This window comes from Suncus etruscus, chromosome 14 (assembly GCF_024139225.1).
Source record: "Suncus etruscus isolate mSunEtr1 chromosome 14, mSunEtr1.pri.cur, whole genome shotgun sequence".
Classification (NCBI taxonomy): domain Eukaryota; kingdom Metazoa; phylum Chordata; class Mammalia; order Eulipotyphla; family Soricidae; genus Suncus; species Suncus etruscus.
In genome coordinates, this window is record NC_064861.1 from 25,028,925 (window position 1) to 25,053,272 (window position 24,348).

Genomic DNA, 24,348 nt, shown 5'->3' on the forward strand with positions numbered 1-24,348 from the left:
ATTCGAACCGATGACCTCCTGCATGAAAGGCAAACGCCTTACCTCCATGCTATCTCTCCGGCCCCCAGTTTTCCAGAGTTAAAAAACTTTAGTTGATATTTAAGTAGATTCTTTTGTTATATACTTTTTAGATTTAATAGAAGAACTTGTACATGAGAAAGCTAGTAAATCAATTTTTCTTTTGTTCTGATTGATATACAGTTATCATTGGCATGTCTGTGTATGTCAAACATCAAACCCATAAATGCATAGTATGCACCTCACTGAACTGCAGCCCCGGTCTGCTTTTTGCTTTCTATTACTTTTATAAGAGAATGAATGCTTCATCTCTGAGCAGTTCATGAGGAATGGAAAAGCCCTTAACTACAGGTCACATTCTTTCACAATGAGCTAAAAGGAGAATTTTTTTTTTTTAAAGTAGGGAGGTACAGCAGGAGGGATTTTCTGGAATTTGGTCTACAAATATTACTTAGTAACTGGACCATTACTTCAAGTGTGGAAATCTTTTAGTAGAAATGGAATTTGACCTCAGTTTAGGATGACTTGTTCTGTGATTGATTAGAAGGAAGAATAAAGTGTAACATTTTGTAATGGTCTTGGAATGACATTATGTGAAGTAGGCCCTGCTCTTGATTAACCCATCCATTTCTTTCTGGAAAAGAGATTGTGATTGTTCATCTGATTGCTTTCTTAGAATAAACATCTCACATATCTCACAAATAAATTTTATCTCCAGATTTATTTTTCTTGCTTTATGAAAGAGATAGATAATTCTACTTTTGAGAGTTTGTTACTGGGAAACAAAAGAATAGGGATCAGAACAAAATAAACTCTTTTTTTTTTTAAACTTTATTTATTTATTTATTTATTGATTGTTTGGTTTTTGGACCACACTTGGTGGAGCTCAGGGGTTATCCTGCCTCTGCACCCAGAAATCACCCCTGGCAGGCCGTGGGACACTGAAAACCGAACCAGGTCCCTCCTTGGTCAGCCACATGCAAGGCAAATGTCTTACCACTTTGCTATCCCTTGGCCCACAAAATAGAACTCTTGAATATGCATCTGTGTTGTATAAAGTACATTGGTATTCACTATGGGATAACTTAAATTTTTTGTTTTGATTTTGGACCATATCTAGTGATGCTCAGGGTTTACTCCTGGCTCTGTGCTCAGAAATTATTTCTGGCAGGTTTGGGGGACCATATAGTATGCTGGGAATCAAACTCATGTCAGCCATGTGCAAGACAAATGCTCTACCTGCTGTGCTGTTGCTTTGGCCCCTAATTTTATTTATTTTTTGGTGGGGAGGGAGGCACACCCAGTGGTGGCACTCAGGAGTTACTCCTGACTGTGCTCAGAAATCGCTCCTGATAGGCGTGGGGGACCGTATGGGATGCCAGGAATTGAACCCAGTCCATCTCTCGTCAACAGTGCGCAAGGCAAATGCCCTACCACTGTGCTATCACTCTGGCCACCCTAATTTTATTCTTAAAGTGAATATCCCTATGACTTAAAAGCAACTTTTCTAGCATGCTTATTAACATGGGGCATTTGGATTTCACTTAACTAGCTTCTGTTTGCAACAGCCAACAGTGAATCTTCATTCAAGATAGAAAAACTTTAGACTATCTTTAGCCTTTTTGAGCACAGTGAAGTTTTAATTTTATTTTTATTTCATTATTTTTGGTTTTTGGGTCACACCTGGCAGTACTCCTGGCTTACTCCTGGCTCTGTGCTCAGGGATCACTACTGGTGCTTGAGGGACCATATATGGTGATGGGGTTATGAAGGAGATAGAAGGAGATTGAGCCAGGGCCTGCCGTGTGCAAGGCAAGTGCCTTAATCCCTGAACTATTGTTCTGGCCTGCAGTGTTCTTAGTTAGAATACTTTCATCTATTAAACATTTTGCAGAAGTGATGGTTGCCTTTTTATATTTTTAAGTATGTTTGCATCCTGTTCAAAATGATACACAAGTATTCTAAAACTATATACCTATAGTTTTATTAGAAGTTAAACTCTTTTATGTTAGAACAATATTATTTCCAGAAGATTTATTTCATATAAATTATGCTTTAAAAATTGCACAGTTTAAAATGTTTAGATAAAGACTAACTCCTATATAATGTCAAACTTTGGTTTTAAATTTGACTACACCTCCCCGGGAGCCTGAGTTTGAACCTCCATTGTAGGGGCATGTAAGGTGAATAGCATTTGTTGTTTGGCCAGAGTATTAGAGCCCTGACAGGAAGAAAAGACTTGCTGAGTATCAGTCTGGTCATGAGGACGTTTTCATTCTTGATGCTAAACCTGAAATATCTATTTCTGAATTTATAGTCTTGAGTAATCGTGAGTATCATTGTCAAATTTTTCTTGAACTCTTGCTTTAAAATCATGGATAATAAAACCGCAAAGTCTTATTAAAATTTTTTTCTTTTTGATTTGGGAGCCATAACTGGTGATATGCTCAGGGTTTACTTCGGGCTATATGATCGGAGATCACTCAGATTGGTGCTTGGTGGACTATATGTGATTGAACTGGAACTGACTGCATTCAAGACAGTACTTTACCCCTGTACTATTTCTGGCTCCAACAGTTCATTTCTGTTTTAGAATCTGCAGTGGATTTTTTTGTCACCACTTAAATTTAGGTCTGTCTTGCCCGTCTTATTTGCAATAACATTAACTACTGTTCGTGCCATTTTTCTGTTCAAATGCATTGTCTACATATCCAGTATTGGTGCTGTTTTTCAACACACACACAAATTTTTTTTTGCCTTAGCTAGTGGGTCTCAGAGGTAGTTAATCCTGCTTGGTGCTCCAGAGTTTATCCTGTGATGCTGCTAGACCATGTGATACCATGCATGAATTAGAACTGCCTGCATTTTATTTTATACTGGCTCTTTGAGTTATCCCCTGACCTCTATAAAACCCTTTCCCTCTAGGTGTTTACAGGATAAAACATATTAGCCTAGCATTCACAGCCATTCATTATTGTCCAAATTAAGAACAATAAAGTTAAAATTTTAACTTAAGTAAATTCAACCCTCCAGACTCAGGTCCTGCCACTTTGTATTCTTTGGTTTAGCATAGAATGTGAATTATATCTCATGAGCCCTCCTTCTGCCACTCTGAATTATCTGTTGGGAAGGATCTTTAGGAATCTCAATGTAGATACTCAATGTGCTTTAATTGATGAGTGATAACTTTCATGGCGTGAGGTTACAAGAGTAATAGCACATGCATCAGAAATTGTTACCTCTACCTTTGCCACATGGGTTTTCTCATACTTACTGTTTTTTTGTTCTTTCTTGGTTTTGCTCATTCTATTCTTTATTTGCAACATTCATTTCCTTTGTGAAATTCTTATCCTTCAAGATATAACTCATGATCAAAGATTTCTTTCTATCTTCCAGGTCAGATTTATTATGCATCCTTGATGATACCAGTACTTTTCCCTATAGCTAGTAGAGCACCTTGAGGAAAAAAGTTTTTTTAATTTATTTTTTTGTGTGGGAGGGAGGCACACCTGTCACTTCTCACAGCTTATTCCTGGCTCTGTGTCCAAGGTTCACTCCTGGTGAGACTCAGGGGACCATACAAAATGCCCTAGCCTAGTGCAAGACAAGTTCCTTCCTTACCTACCATACTAACTCTGGTCCCACAGATTCTCTCACTTAATCAAAATACGTTACTTTGTTTTGGTAGATGATGATGATGATGATGATGATGATGATGATGATGATTTTGCTAGGAGTGGTCTTGAAAGCAGAACCAGGAATAAGCCTTGAGTACTACCAGATTGTAGGCCCTTCAAGTCACTGTTTTTGTTTTGTTTTGTTTTGTTTTGCTTTTGGGCCACACCCAGTGGTGCTCAGGGGCTCTGGGCTCAGCAATGACTTCTGGTAGGCTCAGGGACAATATGGGATGCTGGGGATTGAACCCCGGTTGGCCACATGCAAGACAAACAAATGTCCTACTCTCTGTACTATTGTGCTATTGCTCCCCTCCCAAATCACTTGTAATCAAAGTTATGTTCTTTAATTTGACAAGATTATTTTTTAATTAAATCTAGTATGATAGGGACTGGAGCGGTGGCTCTAGAGGTAAGGTGTCTGCCTTGTAAGTGCTAGCCTAGGACAGACTGCCGTTCGATCCCCTTGCGTCCCATACTGTCCCCCAAGCCAGGAGCGATTTCTGAGCACATAACCAGAAATCACCCCTGAGTGTCAAACGGGTGTGGCCCGCAAACAAATTAAACAAAAAAAATTTAGTGAGATAGTTGACTAATTCTTTTTTTTTTTTTAGTTTTTGGGTCACACCCAGCGGTGCTCAGGGGTTACTCCTGGCTCTATGACCAGAAATAGCTCCTGGCAGGCACGGGGGACCATATGGAACACCGGGATTCGAACCAACCACCTTTGGTCCTGGATCGGCTGCTTGCAAGGCAAACGCCGCTGTGCCATCTCTCGGGGCCCTAGTTGACTAATTCTAAATATTAATCAGCTGCAGAGATTGTCATAATTGATGATACAGAAAAATAAAAGTTTTGGAGTTATGCTAATGTTAGCATAATCTCTGGACAATAATGACCATTTTGTTCAGAAATAATAATGTATCTTACCTTCTTCATTACATGGAAGCCAGATATTTCTTTGTTTAGTTTGTGAAATCATTGCAATCCTGTCATAAGTAGGGAGAAATTTAATAGTGCTAACTACCTCTTATGTCTGGCTACTTTTTTGTTTAAAGAAAACGGAACATCAGACTATAGGATAAGAGATCATATATTGGGGGGCCAGAGAGATAGCTGGAGGTAGGGTGTTTGCCTTGCATGCAGAAGGACGGTGGTTCGAATCCCAGCATCCCACATAGTCCCCTGAGTCTGCCAGGAGCGATTTCTGAGCATAGAGCCAAGAGTAACCCCTGAGCACTGCTGGGTGTGACCCAAAAAAACAAAACAAAACAAAACTAAACAATTATATATTGGGGCTGGAGCGATAGCACAGCAGTGGGGTGTTTGCTTTGCACGCGCTGATCCAGGACAGACCTGGGTTCAATTCCTGGCATCCCATATGGTTTCACAGCCAGGAGCAATTTCTAAGCGCATAGCCAGGAGAAACCCCAAGTGTCACCGGGTGTGGCCCAAATTCCCCCCAAAAGATGATATATTGCTGTATACTGCAAACTCTGCATATTCACTGCTCATATCCATATATTTGGCATGTTGCCAGCACATTTTAGTTCTCTTACTTCATTTTCTTTGGAGAGGCTGTTATGTAGCCTGATACTACTACTACCGATTTCTAGTTTTGCTACTTAAGCTGTTTGTGAGCTGACCTCACCATACTGTTTTGAGAGCTATGATGAAAGTTACAACTGTGGAATGATCTGTCTGAATAGTTGGAAGTGTTTGTCTTTGCATCTTTCTAGCATGCAAGAAGGAAATAGACATAGCTTAAATACATATTGCATAAATGTTTCTTTTTTTATGAATATGAGTAGTTAATAATTGTTTATGGATATTTCTTCCCTTTATTTAGTAGAAAGAGTATTTTTTAAAAGTAAGTGTTAAATTTGCAAATGTACATACATGACATTTGGCCATGCTTTTATTTGAAAGGAACATCTTTAGAATGAATGCCAAACTCATTTTAGTTAATAATAAGTATGATCCTGACCCTGACATGATTCTAGGTTTATTCTTTTTATCTGAATCCATTGCTTGAGCATTGTATATTTCTTCTTGCCAAAAGGGAGAAATAGTTTTGAATTCTTTTAATATGGGAGGAACTTGAGTAGAAGAATGATTAATGCTTTTTAAAAAACTTGGATCTAACTAAAAATAACTTCATACCATATTTAAACCAATTTAGAGGTATGCTACTATTCTGTGGGTATTTTTTACATTTAAGAAACTAAGAATGAACAATGGTATAAATCTACCAACTAGATAAGTGTCTAGCAATGTAGAAATTGCAGTTTGGGAGCGGTGTTACTATTTCTGCTAGTTGAAGTAATTTGATGGTTGATCTCTAATGGTTGAACAATCCACAAGTATGAAGCATAAGATAAAAGTGGCACAGGTAGAAAGTGAAACAGTAGGTATAATCCATATAAGTAAAACAAACAAACAAACAAACAAATAAACAGGTTTTTAATCTAAGGAGTTGAGCAATTTCTTAACTAATGTGAATATAGACATCTGTACTTTTCAGGGTGCGTGGTTGGATTTTACTTTATTTAAAATGTTATTTTGGTGGGGGCCGGAGAGATAGCACAGTGGTAGGGCATTTGCCTTGTACGAGGCGAACCCAAAATGGATGGCATCCCATATGATCCCCTGATCCTGCCAGGGGTGATTTCTGAGCATAGAGCCAGGAGAAACCCTTGACCACTGTGGGTATGACCCCCAAAACAAAAACAAATAGAAAAAGTTATGTTGGGGGCCATGAAGAGAGCTCAAAGGGCTGAGTGGATGCTTTGCACATGGGGGACGTGGCTTTGGTCTGTGGCTTAGCATGATTCCCTGAATACTGCCAGGAGCAGTCCTTGGGCACTGAACCCAAGTAGCCCCTGAGCATTGCTGGGTTTGCTATCTGCCCTATCAACCCTGCGATGTTATATTGATTTATTATAATTTTAATTATTTGGATGTTTATCTATAGTTTGAATCATGACATTTTATAAAGTCAGAATGCAACATTTGAAGTTTCTCTACATGTAGTTATGTTAGATATTAATAGGAAGGGATAGTCACACTACCTTAAATTTTGTAACCATTTAAATCTTTGTAACCAATTTTGTCACACTTAAATTTTGAAACCAATTTTTATAACCATTTACCCTCCAGGTAAATATTTTACCTGGACTGGAGAAGTGGCTCAAAGGTCTGGAGCTCATGCTTTGCAGTCAGGAGGCAAGGGTTTGAGCTCCAGAATCACATAAGCCCCTGAGCATCTCCAAGGAGTGCTTCCCTAAAGCCATACTAGGAGTAGCACTGAACACTAAAAGGGTGGATCAACACTCCCTCCAAAAAAAGCCCAATACCCAAAAAATTAATGTAGCTGTAGGTTTGTTTTTTTCAGTAAATTTGGGATAATTTTAAAGCTTAAAAAATATGGGGCCAGAGCAGTGGCGCTAGAAGTAAAGTGTCTGCCTTGCAAGTGCTAGCCCAGGATGGACCGCGGTTTGATCTCCAGCATCCCATATGGTCCCCCCAAGACAGGAGCAATTTCTGAGCACATAGCCGGGAGTAACCCCTGAGCATCATCGGCTGTGCCCCCCCCCCAAAAAAAAAAAACAAAAAAAAGTTATATATTTTGGGGCCGGAGCAATAGCACAGAGGCCTGCCAGGAGTAACTCCGGAGTGCTGCTGGTGTGACCCCAAAACAAAAACAAAAGAAAAAGTTGTATTTTATTCCTGGTAGATTAGAAAATCACAATTACTGTACTGAGAATAATTTATATTTTCTGCAGTTAAATTTGGATATTTTATTTAATACTTTACTATGTAAAAGATATGCATATAAATTACTTTTGGTATGAGACCACATTACAAATTCATATCATAAGATTCTTTCCTTCCTTCCTTCCTTCCTTCCTTCCTTCCTTCCTTCCTTCCTTCCTTCCTTCCTTCCTTCCTTCCTTCCTTCCTTCCTTCCTTCCTTCCTTCCTTCCTTCCTTCCTTCTTCCCTTCCTCCCTCTCTTCCTCCCTCCCTCCCTCCCTCCCTCCCTCCCTCCCTCCCTCCCTCCCTCCCTCCCTCCCTCCCTCCCTCCTTTTCATGGTTTCTGGGCCACACCCATTGTCGCTCAGAAGTTACTCCTGGCAAGCTCAGGGATCCATATAGGATGCTGGGGATTGAACCCAGCTTGGCCGTGTGCAAGGCAAATGCCCTACCCACTGTGCTATCACTCCGGCCCTATACACTCCTTTTCTATTCTGTTTAAAAGAGTTAATTTGGTGGGGTCGGAGAGATGGCATAGCTGTAAGGCATTTGCCTTGCATGCAGAAGGATGGTGGCTCGAATCCCGGCATCCCATATGGTCCCCCAAGCCCGAGCTTGCCAGGAGCGAATTCTCAGCGTAGAGCCAGGAGTAACCCCTGAGCACTGCCGGATGTGACCCCCCCCCAAAAAAAAAACAACACAAAAACAAACAAGAGTTAATTTGGGAAGGAGGAGAAGGTACAAAGGGCTAGAACACATTCTTTGCATGCAGGAAGTCCAATTTTATTATTTCTTTATTTTTGTTTGGGGGCCATACCCAGAGGTGCTCAGGAGTTATTCCTGGCTCTGCACTCAGAAATTGCTCCTGGCAGGCTCGGGGGACCATATGGGGTGCCAGGGATCAAACCCTGTTGATCAAACTGCTCTGGCCCCAGGAAGACTAAGTTTAATTCTCAGCACAGTTTAATTCTCAATCCATTAGCACTGTTTGAAGTGCCCCTCTCCTCAATAAAATAAAACATATGTTAATTTGTATCTTATTTAAATATTTTGTCTTTTTTCCATTTGTTGTTTATGTTGCTGTGTTGATTGGGGCTTCTCAGGACTTGGTTATAGTGCATACTTGGGGGTGTGTCACACAGTTGGGTTGTCATGCTCTCTAGGGTGGGGGGGTGACATGTTGGTTTCAGTACACACACTCAGCTGTGCTGGAAATTGTACGCTTTTTTTAAAAATGGTGCCAGGAATCCTAAACAGTACTACTAGGATTGTACTTGGTATGAAGGTTAGTGCCAGGGATTGAACATGCCACATATTTGCAAGGCAAGTGCTTGAGCATTGATCTATGCTCAGACCCATTAATTTTATATTTTAGATTAGAGAAAATGTAACAGAGAGACATTTCCAAGGTGAGAAGAATTTATTTATTTTGGTTTAGGAGTCACTCCCACCAGTACTCAGGGGTCATTCCTGGATATGTGCTCAGAAATTACCTCAGCAGGCCGGAGAGATAGCATGGAGGTAGGGTGTTCGCCTTGCATGCAGAAGGACAGTGGTTCAAATCCCGGTATCCCATATGGTCCCCCGAGCCTGCCAGGAGCGATTTCTGAGCATAGAGCCAGGAGTAGACCCTGAGCGCTGCCAGGTGTGACCCAAAAACAAAACAAAACAAAACAAAACAAAGAAATAAACCGAGGAGGTTGGGGGACTATATGGGATCCCAGGGATTGAACCCAGGTTAGACGTATGCAAGGAAAATGCCCTAGCCACTGTGATATTGTTCTGATCCCTGAGAAGTATTTTTTAAAATTCATTTTTTATATTTTATTTGGAAGGAAGAGTACTTGATGTTGAGATACTTTAAAAATATTTTTTTGTGGGGCCGGAGAGATAGCACAGTGACGTTTGCCTTGCAAGCAGCTGACGCTGGACCTAAGGTGGTTGGTTCCGAATCCCGGCATCCCATATGGTCTCCCGTGCCTGCTAGGAGCTATTTCTGATCAGATAGTCAGGGGTAATGCCTGAGCACCACCAGGTGTGGCGCAAAAACACAAAAACAAAAAAAAAATATATACATATATATGTATATGTATATATATATATATATATATATATATATATATTTGTTTTTGTTTTTGTTTTGATCACTCTGTGGTACTCAGGGCTTACTTCTGACTCTATACTTGGGGAACCATATGGGGTGCCAGAAACTGAACCTGGGTCTGCAGAAAGCAAGGCAATTGTCCTATCTGTTGAACTGTTGCCCAGCTAAAATGCTTTTTCTAATAGACTATGACCTACCCTTGTAGTTTTATAAAGAGCCATTTAAAGTTGTGATTTACATTGCTCAGTATTTTGTTTTGTTTTGTTTTGGGTCACACCCGGCAGTGCTTAGGGGTTACTCCTGGCTCTACACTCAAATCGCTCCTGGCAGGCTCGGGCTCGGGGGACCATATGGGATGCTGGGATTCGAATCACTGTCCTTTTGCATGCAAGGCAAACATCTTACCTCTATGCTATCTCTCCGGCCCCTCATTGCTCAGTATTAAGGGAAGAGAAAACCCATCTTTTCATTGTGCAAGGAAAAATGACTTAAGTTTTATTGATGTTGAGAATGTATGTAATCCCAGATGGGGACACTCTTCTCTCCCACAGATGTGCTAGCAACTCTAGGGAGAGGAGATTTTTGAGTAATCTTAATTTCCTTAAGTTGTCAGTGATTTAAAATTTTGGTATTCATTATAACTATGTGTAGTGAGTGCTGTGTAGAATGACATCATTGTTTTTTCTTTTTTCTTTTTTTTTTGGTTTTTGGGTCATACCCAGCAGCGCTCAGTGGTCACTCCTGGCTCTAGGCTCAGAAATCACCCCTGGCAGGCACTGGGGACCATATGGGATGCCGGAATTTGAACCACCGTCCTTCTGCAAGAAAGGCAAACGCCTTACCTCCATGCTATCTCTTTGGCCCTGACATCATTGTTTTTATGCCAGGGAAGTAACAAAGCATTTGTGTAGGAATTACATAGACATATTTCATCTGCAGAAGAGTATACTTAATAATTCTTTCACTTCTCTCCCTGTGTCCCCTCATTCTAAACAATATCACTAAAACACAGGATATTTATTTAAAATTTTTGTGATAATTAGAAATATATTGCTTTGTGTGTGTGTGTGTGTGTGTGTGTGTGTGTGTGTGTTGGGCCACACTGGTGTCGCTCAGGGGTCACTCTTGGCTCTGCACTCAGAAATTGCTCCTGGCAGATTTGGGGGATCATATGGGATGCTGGGGATTGAATCTGGCTCCGTCCTGGGTAGGCTGTGTGCAAGGCAAATGCCCTACTGCTGTGTTATCGCACCAGCCCTCTAGAAATAAATTGTTAAAAAGGAAAAGTAGAAGGGATCAGGGAGAAAACTCAACAGGGATGGAATACATACTTCCCATGTGGAATCTCTGGGTTTCATCCCCAGCACCACATGATCTGCATAGCACCACTGGGAGTAATGCCCAAGTACCCAGTCAAGGAATAGTCCCTAAGTACTATGAGATGTGGCCTCAAGACACATAGCAATCCAAAAAAAAGTTGGTGGGGGGAGAAAAGACTCTAAATTGTGCTGGGAAAACTAGACAGCCACTTGCAAATGAGTAATCTATATTACTGTTTTATTCTGTACACAAAGATTAATTTAAAATGGATCAATGTGAGACTTGAAATTATAAGATATTTACAACAGGGGCTGGAGAGATAGCATGAAGGTGGCTCATTTGCCTTGCATGCAGAAGGTCAGTGGTTCAAATCCTGGCATCCCATATAGTCCCCCAAGCCTGCCAGGAGCGATTTCTGAGCCTAGAGCCAGGAGTAACCCCTGAGCGCTGCTGGGTGTGACCCAAAAACCAAAAAAAAAAAAACAACCAAAAAAACCCAAAAAAACCCAAAAGCACAGGCAGTAAACTCCTTGACTTTGGCTTTAGTAATCTGTGTAATGGAAATCAAAATGACAATGTGTTTTGTTATTACCTTATGTTACAATGACTAATAAAAGGTAAGAAACAAATGTGGGCAAAGATTTAGGGAAAAGAAATTCTTTGTGCAACATTGGTGGGAATGTATATTGGTGTAGACACTATAAAAATAGTATAGAGGTTTCTCAAAAGGCTAGGAATCAATTTATTGGGGCTCCAGAGGTAGTACAGCAGGTACGGCACTTGCCTAATGTGCAGGTGACCCAGGTTTGTTCCCTGATCCCCCCATATGTTCCCTCAAGTCCTACCAGGACTGAACCCTGAACTCAGCTAGATGTGGCCTAGACTCTTCACAAAATATAAATCAGAAGGAAAAGAAAAATTTTGGATAATTTTACTTAATTGAGTTTTAGAGAAACAGAACAAGGGAATAGGCAGAAATAGACAGTTCTGAATCCCTTGGTGTTGGATTACAAATCTGGGAAGGCTAAGCAGGGGAATGGAATCCCAGGTAGTGGATAGTGGGGGAATGAAGTGATGGGCAAAAAAGAAAAAGAAAAAAAAGAAAAGAAATAGGACTGGAGAGATAGTACAGCACTTAGGGCACTTGCTTTGCAAGTAACTTCACACTTACCAGGACTACAAGGAAATAATCACTTGGCCTGTGGACAGTAGTAGGTCAGACATTTGCCCTTTATGCAGCTTACCTGCATACATCCCTAGCACCCCTTATGGTCCCAGGGATCCACCAGGAGTGATCCCTGAGCCTAAGAGTGTGTTCCCCCATCACTTCACCTCCCCCAAAGAGAAAGAAAACAATGAATAAAACAAAACAAAAATAGACTTAGATACAGAAAACAGAGGAGTATGGAGTGGGTTGTTAGAACGTGAGAGAAATGAATAAAGGTGTCAGTTTTATGTCTGTTAAGGAAAAAAAGCCAAGCATTTTGTTTTGTAAAAAAAATTTTATTTTTTTGGGTTTTGAGTCACACCCAGCAGCGCTCAGGGTTTACTCCTTGCTCTATGCTTAGAAATCACCCCTGGCAGGCTCGGGGGACCACATGGGATGCTGGGATTCGAACCACAGTCCTTCTGCATGCAAGGCAAACACATTACCTCCATGCTATCTCTCCAACCCTATGTAAACTTTTTGGTAGAGCCACCCCCTCTGGTGCTGTTGAGGGACTGCTTGAGGGATTATTCTTGGAGCTTGCCTGAAGGTACTTGGTATAGTGCTGTGCTGATGAAGCCCAGGGCTTTGCACTTGCAAGGCTATTAAATGTTCTGCTACTTGAGCCACATCCCTGCCTCAGATCAGAATTTTTTTTTTAATTGCAAAGGATGAAATAAAATGTACTCTTGTTGCATGAAAGTTTATTTTTTAATTTAATTTTATTTTTTTATGGGTCACACCCAGCGATGCTCAGGGTTTACTCCTGGCTCTATGCTCAAAAATTGCTCCTGGCAGGCTCAGGGGACCATATGGGATGCCGGGATTCAAATCACTGTCCTTCTGCATGCAAGGCAAACGCACTACCTCCATGCTGTCTCTCCGGCCCCATACACCATAGGAGCTAGAATAGAGCATTTACCTTGCATTCGATTGACTTGGGTTTAATGTGGACATCCCATATGGTCCCTCAAGCACTGCCAGAGGTGATTCCTGAGTACAGAGCCAGGAATAATGCCTGAGTATTGCTAGGTGTGGCCTCAAAACAAAAACAAACAACAACAACAAAACTCAAGCAAAAAACTAGGATAATGGGTTAGAGCAATGGAGTAAAGTGGGTAGGGTGGGTACAAAACAAAAACAAACAAAACAACAACAACAACAAAACCCAGGATAATGGACTAGAGCAATGGAGTAAAGTGGGTAGGCCCCAAAACCAAAAATAAAAATACAGTAATAGGGACCAGAGTGATAATACAGCAGTAGGGTCTTGCATGCAGCTGACCCAGAACGGACCTGAGTTTGATTCCCAGCATCCCTTGTGGTCCCCAGAACCTGCCAGGAGCGATTTCTGAGCTCATAGCCAGGAATAACCCCTGAGCATCACAGAGTGTAGGTTCCCCCCCCCCAACAACAACAACAAAAAAAAAGTAATAAAAATACTGCAGTGAATTCTTTTTGGTTCTAAGCGAGAATTACTAAGTTGTCTTTGAAGGTAGGGGGCCGGAGAGATATCATGGAGGTAGGACATTTGCCTTGCATGCAGAAGGACAGTGGTTCGAATCCTGACATCCCAGATGGTCCCCCAAGCCTGCTGCCAGGAGCGATTTCTGAGTGTAGAGCCAGGAGGAACCCCTGAGCACTGCCCGGAGTGACCCGAAACCAAAAAAAAAAAAGTGAAGGTAGCAACAACAATCAATTTTTTTTTTTAATTTTGTTTATTTTGTTTTAAAGTTTTTTTGGTCATACCTAGAAGTGCGTTATTACTAGTTCTGTGCTCAGGGGACCATATGAGGTGCTGGGGATTAAACCCACTCAGTTTTGTGCAAACTTTACTTTCTTTTTTTTTTTTTTTTTTTTTGGTTTTTGGGCCACACCCGGTAACGCTCAGGGGTTACTCCTGGCTATGTGCTCAGAAGTTGCTCCTGGCTTGGGGGACCATATGGGACGCCGGGGGATCGAACTGTGGTCCGTCCAAGGCTAGCACAGGCAAGGCAGGCACCTTACCTCTTGCTCCACCGCCCGGCCCCCGCAAACTTTACTTTCTATACTGTCTCCTCCCTCTTGAGCCCCCCCCCCAATTTATGATCTTTATAATTTTAGATTAACTCGAATGGATGTGTCTGGGAGACTAATATCTCATTGTTCTTGACGGAAACTCAGTTTACCAAATCTTGTTTTGAGGAAGATCAATTACCTGAAATGGGCCAAATTACTTGGAAGACACTCCTTTTGGCTTTGACGAGGACTCACAATGTTCTCATATCAAAATCTGCACAGTAGCAGGAGCCCAGTATTAAAAATGTACCTTTAAATAGAAAAGAACATGACTGGCTTAAGTTGTTGAGCCTTTTACATTGTTTGGCTCAAGGAAGATTTGGACCTCAGTATGCATCGTGTGTGTTGGAGAGTTTTTGTCACTTATGCCGAAACATATTTATATTTCCCTGTGTTTTATTTTCTGCTTTTGTACTAGGAGTCTTACTTTTTTAACTCATTAGATAATAATATTTTTTTTACCCAGCAGTTGTTGTTGTTGTTGTTATTTGTATGTGTGTGTATGGGGGGGTGCCAGGGATCAACCCAGGACCACACACATACCAGGCATCTGAGCCATGTCCTTGGCCCTTTATCCAATTTATATTTTAACCTAGTAGTAAAATATAGATTTCCAACTTGGGAAAAGTTGTAGGATAGCTCATTGCTTATTGTGGAAATGTTTGGGGTTTGATGAGGTCAGAGTAAAAGAAGTAAACATCAGAGGTGATTATTTGCCAGAATACTAGAATACCAAAATAAGAATCATGTTTAAAATAGATCAACATACTACAGTTTCCATTTCAGGAGTAATAGTTTGATATTAAAATAGACAATTTTTAATTAGTACAAGTTGAACCTCGCAGTGTGAATTACTCTTCGAGAATACACTTACATGGGATTAGATTCCTGAAGGACTATGATTCTTTAATAGTGAATTCTTGGCTCTCATCTTATTTGACCTAATGGTACCATTTAGTCAGTTGTTCCTTCTTTCTTCCTGAAGCATTTTCTTTCCTTGGCTTTCAAGATACCACCTCTCGCCTTTTCTCTGGCTTCACTTGATGGTCTCCTTGACTTTTCTTTCTCATTTCCTAATGCTAAATTGATTGATTTGGGGCTCAGCCTTTGGATTTTTTTTTTCTCTCGTCTCTATACTCTGTTACTCATTTATCTTGTCCAAGCTTATGTCCCTGGCTTTCGCCTTCATTTCATCAGTACTCTTTTTTTTTGGGTGGGGCCATACCCAGCAGTCTTCAGGGGTTATCCCTACCTCTGTCACTCCTGGTGGACTCAGGCAACCATATGGGATACCAGGATTGAACTCAAGTTAGCGATGTGCAAGGAAAATGTCCTATTTGATGCATTATCACTTTAGCCCCTTCATCAATATTCTTGCTGCTGCTCTCTTCCTTTTTTATTAGTTTCATCTTTAGGACTCCTTAAGAATTTAATTGAGGGGCTGGAAAAAATAGTAGAAAAGGGAGGATAATTGCCTTTCATGTGGCCAACACAGGTTCAATCTGTAGCACTTCATTTGGTTCCCTGAACCTCACTAGGAGTATGCTCTGAGCACTGCTGTATTTGTATTTGGTATGAACCAAATACAGAAAAAAAAAAAAAAGAGAATTTTATTTGGTGGGTCAAAGAGATAGTACAGCGGTGAGGTGCTTGCCTTGCACACAGCCAATCTCGTTTAATTTTGAGCATCCTATATGATTCTCTTAGTTTCACCAGGACTTGATTCCTGAACACAAACCCTGAGTGCTGTTGGGTGTGACCAAACCCCCAACAACCCCCTACCTCTTTTTTTTTCATTTGGATGTGACAATATCCAGAGTTGGAAAGTGCCTGTGTTTTTTTGTGTGTGTCATGTTTGTAGGAGTAAACAAACATTTCACAAACATCTGCAAAAGGACCATCTCTGATTTCATGACAAACTAAGCCACATGCTAATGCTTGGGGGACCAGATTATTGCCATTATTGGGTAAGATTGATCATGTTTCACTCAAAGATTTACTTCCCTTGGTCACTGCGAAAGTGTTGGGTACTCAAACAGGACTGGGCTCTGTCAACAAAGAAAGAGGAATGACTGTCGGGTAGTCAAATTAATAGTTTTCCAGGGATCAATCATCTTTATAGTAGCTATCAATTGAGGGATGCCTGCATGAAAATGACTAGTATATTTTGGATAAATTTAGGGAGAGTTTAGTACATAGATTCTAGTGCTGCAATTTATGTTGATTTAACCACATTTGAGTGTGAGCCACCAGATGTATGTTTAGTGTCAGAGTTAATCAGAGTACATGTAGGAAGCTATTGAAGTTAATTCTGGGGCTAGAGAGATACGACAGGGGTTGTGTTGATTGTGGTCAATACTGATTCTGTCTTTGGTATACTGCATATGGTACTGTGAGTACAGAACCAGGAATGCCTCTGAGCACTGTTGGGTGTGGCCTCCATAATTAATTCTGGAATATAGTAATAAGTGCATACATTAAAGTGGTTGAAGTGGGAATGTAAAGAGGGTTGGTGTGAAAGAGACTCTAAAATGGATGCTGTACTATCACTGGCCCACCGTTAGTCTTTTCACTAGTTCAGCTTATTCCAGAATGTCATAATCATGCAGTAAATAGCACCTTTACTGATGTGCTGTGTAGCCTGAAGTGCTAGGTTTTGAACCCAGGGCTTCAGGTTTGTGGAGCATGTACTCGACAGTTGAATCACATTCTCTGCTTACAGCTTGATTCCTTTTGCATTTTTGTTGATCTCCCGATGGTGCTCAGGATTCTTGGGTCTTGGTGATGCTTCAGTGATGCAAGCCTTATGGTTCCGTTGTGGCTATGATGTGCTGCTCAGGCCAGATTCAACTGTCCTGGGGCCACCAGGGCCACATAGAAGTGCTCTGAGGTCATAAGATCTAGTGGTGTCCTGGGTTAGGATATGCAGTGCTAGGGGCAGAAATTGGGGCCTTGGGCATGGAAGGCAGGTATTCCACTCCTATGAGCTGTCTCCTTGACCCAGCTTATTGCTTTTTCTTGTAGAATAAGATTCTGATGGGGCAGGAGTGGTGGCGCAAGTGGTAAGGTATCTATCTGCCTTGCCCATGCTAACCTAGGACAGTCCTTGGTTTGATCCCCCAGTGTCCCATATCCCCCAGTGTCCCATATGATCCCCCAAGCCAGGAGCGACTTCTGAGTGTATAGCCAGGAATGACCCCTGAATGTCACTAGGTGTTGCCCAAAACCAAAAAACAAAACAAAAAGATTCTGTTAACTATTGAAGGACATTTGAACCATTTCATTCCCCTTTATTGTTATCACTGTTAAGAAACCAGAGATCATGGTCAATTCACTTGGTACTTCCAGTACCACATACTGCATACTTAAACTTGCTGGGGGAATTCACGGTTAATTGCAGTGTTCAGATGCTTCAATTAGAGTGTTTGTTGAGCTTATATTACTTTTTTTCTCTTTGGGCCATACCCGGTGGGGTTACCCTTGGCTCTGTGCTTAGAAATTACTCTTGGCAGGCTTAGCGGACTATAAGGGATGCCAGGGACTGAAACTGGGTTGATAAAGCAAACACTCTTGCTATTGCTTGTCCTTATGGGGCTTATATTCCTTTATTTATTTTGAATTAAAAAATATTTTTTTGGTGCTATACCTGCCATTGTTCAGGGTTTACTCCTGGTTCTGTACTCAGGACTTAGTCCTGGATGTGCTTGGGGGACCATGTGGGATGTAGGGATATAAGGCAAGCATTTACTTTACTATTTCTCGACCCTTGGAGGTGGTTTAGTTGAGGCACTGAAACACACTTAATTGCAGATGTGGCACCAGGGATCCCAAACAGCAGAGTTGGTAGAAGCACTTGGGCATGGGGGTTGGTGCCTAAGATTGAACTCACGTCCTCAGACTTGCATGGCAGCTGCTTTTGGCCACTGAACTAGTCCATGCCCCCCCCCCCCCAGGACATCTTGCTTTGCTCCAAGTTTTTATTATTATGATAAAACTTCTATAAACATTCATGTGCAGGCTTTGTGTGACTGGAAGTTTGTTTTTGGCCACACCTAGTGGCAATTGGGTTATTCCTGGATCTGTATTCAGAAATTACTCCTGACAGGATTGGAAGACCATATGGGAAGCTGGGAACAAACTCAGTTCAGTCAATTGCAGGCAAACACCATACCTGCTGTGCTATTGCTCCAGCCAGTGATTCAAGCTTTTTTAGTCCATTTAGCTTAATGCCAAACAGTGTGTGGTTGGTAAGTTATACAATAATATTGTTTAGTTTTGTAAGAATTTAAAATAAGGCAAAATAAAAACCCACAAATCTCGTATATTTCCCATTGCTCACTGTCCCAGGCAGTTACTCCTCTACTGAACAGGAATGTCTACTCTGGACATTTCATGTAAATAAAATAACAGTCATATAGTAATGTGATTATGCCCTTATGACTGTCTTCTTAGTATTGGATTATTTGTGGAGGTTGATTAATGCTCAAGAGGACATAGGTTGCTGGGAATTGAACCTGGGGCTCTGTGAGTTAGGCATATTCTTAAAGCTATCTTTTCTTTTTTGGCCACACTCAGAAGCCCTCAGAACTCACTCCTGGCTTGGGGGATGATATGGGACACCAGGGGATTGAATCACGGTTCATCCTAGGTTACATGTGCAAGGCAGACACCCTACCGCTTGTGCCACCACTCTGGCCCCTCTTAGAGCTATCTTTCTGTTCCTTAGCATTAGTCTTTAATTTTGTTTTTGTTTGTGGATCACACCTGGTGGTGCTCAGGGGTTACTCCTGGCTCTGTGCTCAGGAAACACTCCTGGCAAGCTTGAGGAACCATATGGAATGTCAGGAATCGAATCGGGGTCCATCCTGGGTTGGCCACATGCAAGGCAAATGCCCTACCTCCATGCTATCTCTCCGGCCTCAGTATTAGTTTTTAAAGATTAATCCATATAGTGTAGTATATGCTCATTTTTTTCTTTCCAAGTAATGTTCCATTTAATTATAAAACACATTTTGTTAATCTGTTCATGTTGATGGACATCTGAATTGTTTGTACTATTTGGATATTTAGATACAAGTTTTTTTTGCAGATGTTCTTACTTTTCTTTTCTTTTTTTTTTTTTTTTTTTTTGTTTTTTGGGCCACACCTGCCGTTGCTCAGGGGTTACTACTCCTGGCTGTCTGCTCAGAAATAGCTCCTGGCAGGCATGGGGGACCATATGGGACACTGGGATTCGAACCAACCACCTTTGGTCCTGGATCGGCTGCTTGCAAGGCAAACGCTGCTGTGCTGTCTCTTCGGGCCCGATGTTCTTACTTTTCATGATTATATTGTAGGACTATGATCAATAAGAAGGAAATAAAAAAATGGAGCCACCCTGGTCAGAAAGCTCTTGAGACTTGGGTCCCAGGTATCTAGCTGGACTGGCATATGCCAGCATGCCTAGACATATCCATTGTCAGAATAAAATGAAACTATCAGTAAGCCAAAGACCTTTGCCCAGGTCATTACCACTTGGCAATTTTCTGCTAATTAGAATTACCCTATCTGAAAACCTCACTTGTATAAAGTGGTTCTAAGTGGGGAGTTAATGCTACCTTTTTGTTTATTTATTATATTGCTCACTAGAGAACTTTAAACATACAGATCACTTCCTTTTTTTGGTCAGTCTTTGGAGCCAAACCTGGCTAATACTCAGAGTTGATTACTCTTAGAGCTTGTGGCCATATACAGTGCCAGAGATAGAATTGGGGTCAGCTATGTGCAAGGCAAGCACTTGACCTGCTGTACTAGGTTTTTGATCCCGAAGTGCTTTTGAGTGTGTCTTCGGATTTCAGTTTGAATGCTCTGTCTGCAGTAATATATTTGTGGTACATGTAAGTTGTAGCACTAGATCTGTAATATTTGAGCTGTAAAACACTTAATGAAACTCAACCAGACTCATTTCTTGGTCAACAAGTAGAATTTTTGAGTCATAATTTAACTCTGTGTTTATTTAATCTTTCAAGGAGTTGTTAGAACATTTTCTACAGCAGCTGCACTTTTACATATCCACCATGTGTGAGGATTCCAGTTTCTCCATGTTCTTCAGCACTTGTTATTATCTTTTTTGTATAAAGGTGGGATTGGGTCACATCTGGTGTTACTTGGGGGCTCCTTTTGGCTGAGGGGACCTTGAGTTCTGGCAATCAAATCTGGGTTGGCTGCATGCAAGGTTTAACCACTGATCTTTCTGGTGCTATCATCTTTAAAATAAAAAATCATTGCCAGCTTAGTGGGTCTAGTTTTGTTTTTACTTTGAACCTATCTATAATGTCTCTTTCTGTTTCATTTTGGGACCACACCAACTATTCTCTGGGAACCATGCTTTGCCAGGAATTCAGGGGTTCACATATATAAGACAAGTGCTCTTATCACTGAGCCACATCCATAACCCTATTCTTTTTTGTTTGTTTTTGTTTTTTGTTTTTTTTGGGTCATACCTTGCAGTGCTCAGGGGTTACTCCTGGTTCTGTGCTCTCAGATGTCATTCCTGACAGTGCTCAGGGGACCTTCTGGGATGCTGGGGATTGACCCCAGGCAGGCCATGTGCAATGCAAACACCCTTACCCTCTGTGCTATTGCTCTGACCCTACTTTTAGCCAGTCTGACAGTTTATCTTTTAATTGGGCTGTTAGACCAGACCTGGCTTGGTGTTTATTTTTGTTTATTGTTGGTTTCAGAAATTTTTTTTGCTTGTATCTTCAAGTGTTTCTTGCTTGATAGTATTTCTTAGATATTACATGCAGTTTATTTTTTTCCCCCTTACCTGGCAGTGCTTAGGGCTTAATCTTGGCTCTGTATTCAGTAATCACTCTTGGTAGGGCTCAGGGACCTTGTGTAGTGACCAGGATTGAACCCAAGTTGATCTCATGCAAGGAAAACATCTTACTTGCTATACTTCGCTCTTGCCTTAGTATCATGCTGTTTGTTGTTTATTATTTTTGCAGTTTTTTCCTTTTGGTGTTTTAGAGTGGTTGATTTTTATTAATCTATCTTTAAATTTTCTTGAATTTTGCCACTCACTTAAATAGGAACATTGAAATGAGATTCTGTGCTTGAGATTCTCTGGATGATACAGTATGTTGAACTTGTACCACATCCCATCAGGAAGGTCACTTAATGATTTTATTGAATTCTTTTTTTGGTGGTGGTCACACCCTCTTGATTGTGCTCAAGGGATAATATGAGATGCCAAGGATTAAAATTGGGTTGGCTTGGGGCCAGAGAGATACCATGGAGGTAGGGCATTTGCCTTGCATGCAGAAGGACAGTGGTTCAAATCCTGGCATCCCATATGGTCCCCCGAGCCTGCCAGGAGCGATTTCTGGTTGAGCCAGAGTAACCCCTGAGTACCATAAGGTGTGACCCCAAAACAAAAAAACTCAAAAAATTGGGTTGGCTCTGTACAAGGCAAGGGCCTTACCTGATGTACTATTGCTGTGGACCCTGATTATACTAAATTCCTAGGGTATATTTTTGTTTTTTCTTTTAGTTACTGCCAAGGTATAACTATACATATTTCTCTACTTTAAACTCTGGAGAAGCAAATTTATATCTTCTTCACTGTTAGCCTGGAGTATAACCAATCTGGTGTTTATTGAGGAGTCTCCTAATAGCATCTTCACTTGATGGTCTGTTTTATCTTTGTCCATTCACTAAACAAATGACTGTTGTAAATAATTCAGTAAACAATTCTCCAAGTGACTGTCAACTTATTGCTTTCTTATATTCCAGAGTTTTGGGCCTTTGGGACCTTAGCATTAACTGAGCAAAATGTTAAAGAGAAAAGTTTGTTGGAGAGCTTTGTTTTTGATCAGGAAGAACCTTCAGGGTGTTTACTCTGCATTATGCCAACAACAGAAGCTAAACAAGTCATTTCCTTACTGAGGGATTTCTGTTATTTCTGCTTTTTCTTAGCAGAAAAAGATAAACATTTTTGCAGATGATTTTCTATACATTGTAGTTTTGTTCACTAATGGATCAAAAATAACAAGAGAAAACAAAACAAAAAACAACAACAACAACAAAAAAAAAACGGGGCCGGAGAGATAGCATGGAGGTAAGGCTCTTGCCTTGCATGCAGAAGGACAGTGGTTTGAGTCCCGGCAACCCATGTGGTCCCTTGAGCCTGCCAGGTGTTATTCCTGAGCGCTGCTGGGTGTGACCTCCCCCCCCCCCCCAAAAAAAAAAAACAACCCATCACCACCACCACCAACAAAAATAACAAGATAGGTTCACATAATTTTTGTCTTTTTTGGGGTCACATCCAGTGCTACTCAGGATTTATTCATGACTCTGTCTAGAGTCATGAAGCCTCCTGGTGAGGCTTGAAGAATAATATGAAGTCTGGGGATCAAATCAGACCAGCTACATTCAAGGCAAGCTCCTACCCACTGTATTATCACTCTGGCCCATAGCAAATAATTCTTTTTATTATTTTTTGCTTTTTGGGTAATAACCCGGCAACTCTCAGGGGTTACTCTTGGCTCTGCTCTCAGAAATTGCTCCTGGCAGACTCGGGGGACCATATGGGATGCCGGGAATTGAACCACCATCCTTCTGCATGCAAGGCAAATGCCTTACCTCCATGCTATCTTTCTGGCTTGCAAACAATTCTTTACTCATGTTTCTCATACTTTTTGCTAATTCATGCATCTTATATCTAGTGAAAGGGACTGGAGAGATAGCATATGCTCATGGGTTATTCCTGGCTCTGTGCTCAGAAGTCACTCCTGGAAGGCTCAGGGGACTACATGGGATGCTGGGATTCGAACGGGGTCCATCCTGTGTTGGCCGCGTGCAAGGCAAATGCCTTACTGCTATGCTATGGCTTTGGCCCCCGTAAGATTATTTTTCAAACGGCATAACCTAAACATGAGGAAGTGAAACAGCAGGCTATGCGATAGTATAGCTCATGTGGCATTGATTTCCAGGTCAAAGTAAAGGCCTTTTTTGGTGGGGAGGGAACATACTTTTTAGTATATGGGGAATCATAAGGTACTGAGGATCAAATTTGGGCTCCAATATGCATTCTAACCCTCTGAGTCACCTCTTCAGTTCCACTTCAGAGGCCTCTGACAAAGCAGTGACTGGTCTGTATTTTAAAATCCTGAGCATCATAAGCCTGTATTTGTCACATTAATTTGTCATAAAGTAATTTCTCTTCTCATAGTTTATTTTTCATTTGTGGCATAGCACATACAAAAAGCTCATTTTTATCTTTTTCTTCCCTTGGTTATGTGATGTCTGGGTTTTGCAGATTTACTGTGCTCACCAGGGCTCACTCATCTGCTGTGGTATGCCAGAGACTGCACATTCAACTCAGGGATGTGGGGCATTTCTGGGGCTCAAACTCAGTCTTGTGCCTGCAGAAATAGTTTCCTACAACAAAACCACACCTGCTGGCCCCGGTGGCATGTATATATCCCCTTAACTGCATCCATTTTTATTGAATAGAGTATTGATTATTTATTTATTGATTGATTGATTGGCTTTTGGACTCTTACCGGTCAGTGCTCAGGGCTTACTCCTGGCTCAGGGCTCAGGGGCCATATGGGATATTGATCAAACCTGGGTTGGCTGCTTGCAATGCAAGAGCCCTAACCCGTGTGCTATTGCTCCAGCCCTCACATTATTATTGCTTTTCCTTGGCGGTTCTGCTGCACCAGACCCACCACCAGTCAAGATCTCACACCATTATCCTAAGGTCCCTTCCTCCCTTCTGCTCCACTTGGTGTCCTCAATTCACAGTTTTCTTGACTGTGTCTCAGGGCTTGTTTCCACCCAGAGTTATCTGTTCTTCTGTTTTAGTTCTTTATGTTCTGCATTTGTGGATTATCATCTGGTTTGGGTGATACATTTATTTATTTATTTATTTATTTATTTATTTATTTATTTATTTATTTATTTATTTATTTAGTGGTTTTTGGGTCACACCCGGCAGTGCTCAGGGGTTTTTCCTCACTCCGTGCTCAGAAATTGCTCCTGGCAGGCACGGGGGACCATATAGGACCCTGGGATTCGAACCAATGACCTTCTGCATCAAAGGTAAATGTTTTACCTCCATGCTATCTCTCCGGCCCCTGGGTGATACATTTATAACTCCAGGCTCTTTTCTACTATTTTATACTTCATAAGCTATGGGGTTGTTTGTGAGAATCTCTTCATTGAG

At 41.2% G+C, this 24,348-nt stretch overlaps 1 protein-coding gene across 1 annotated transcript in view; it reads left to right on the plus strand.

The window, feature by feature from the left end:
* The window catches only part of PFDN1 (prefoldin subunit 1), an 81,943-nt gene that overhangs the window by 6,840 nt on the left and 50,755 nt on the right, over positions 1 to 24,348 (plus strand). The gene's annotated exons all lie outside the window — the stretch shown is intronic.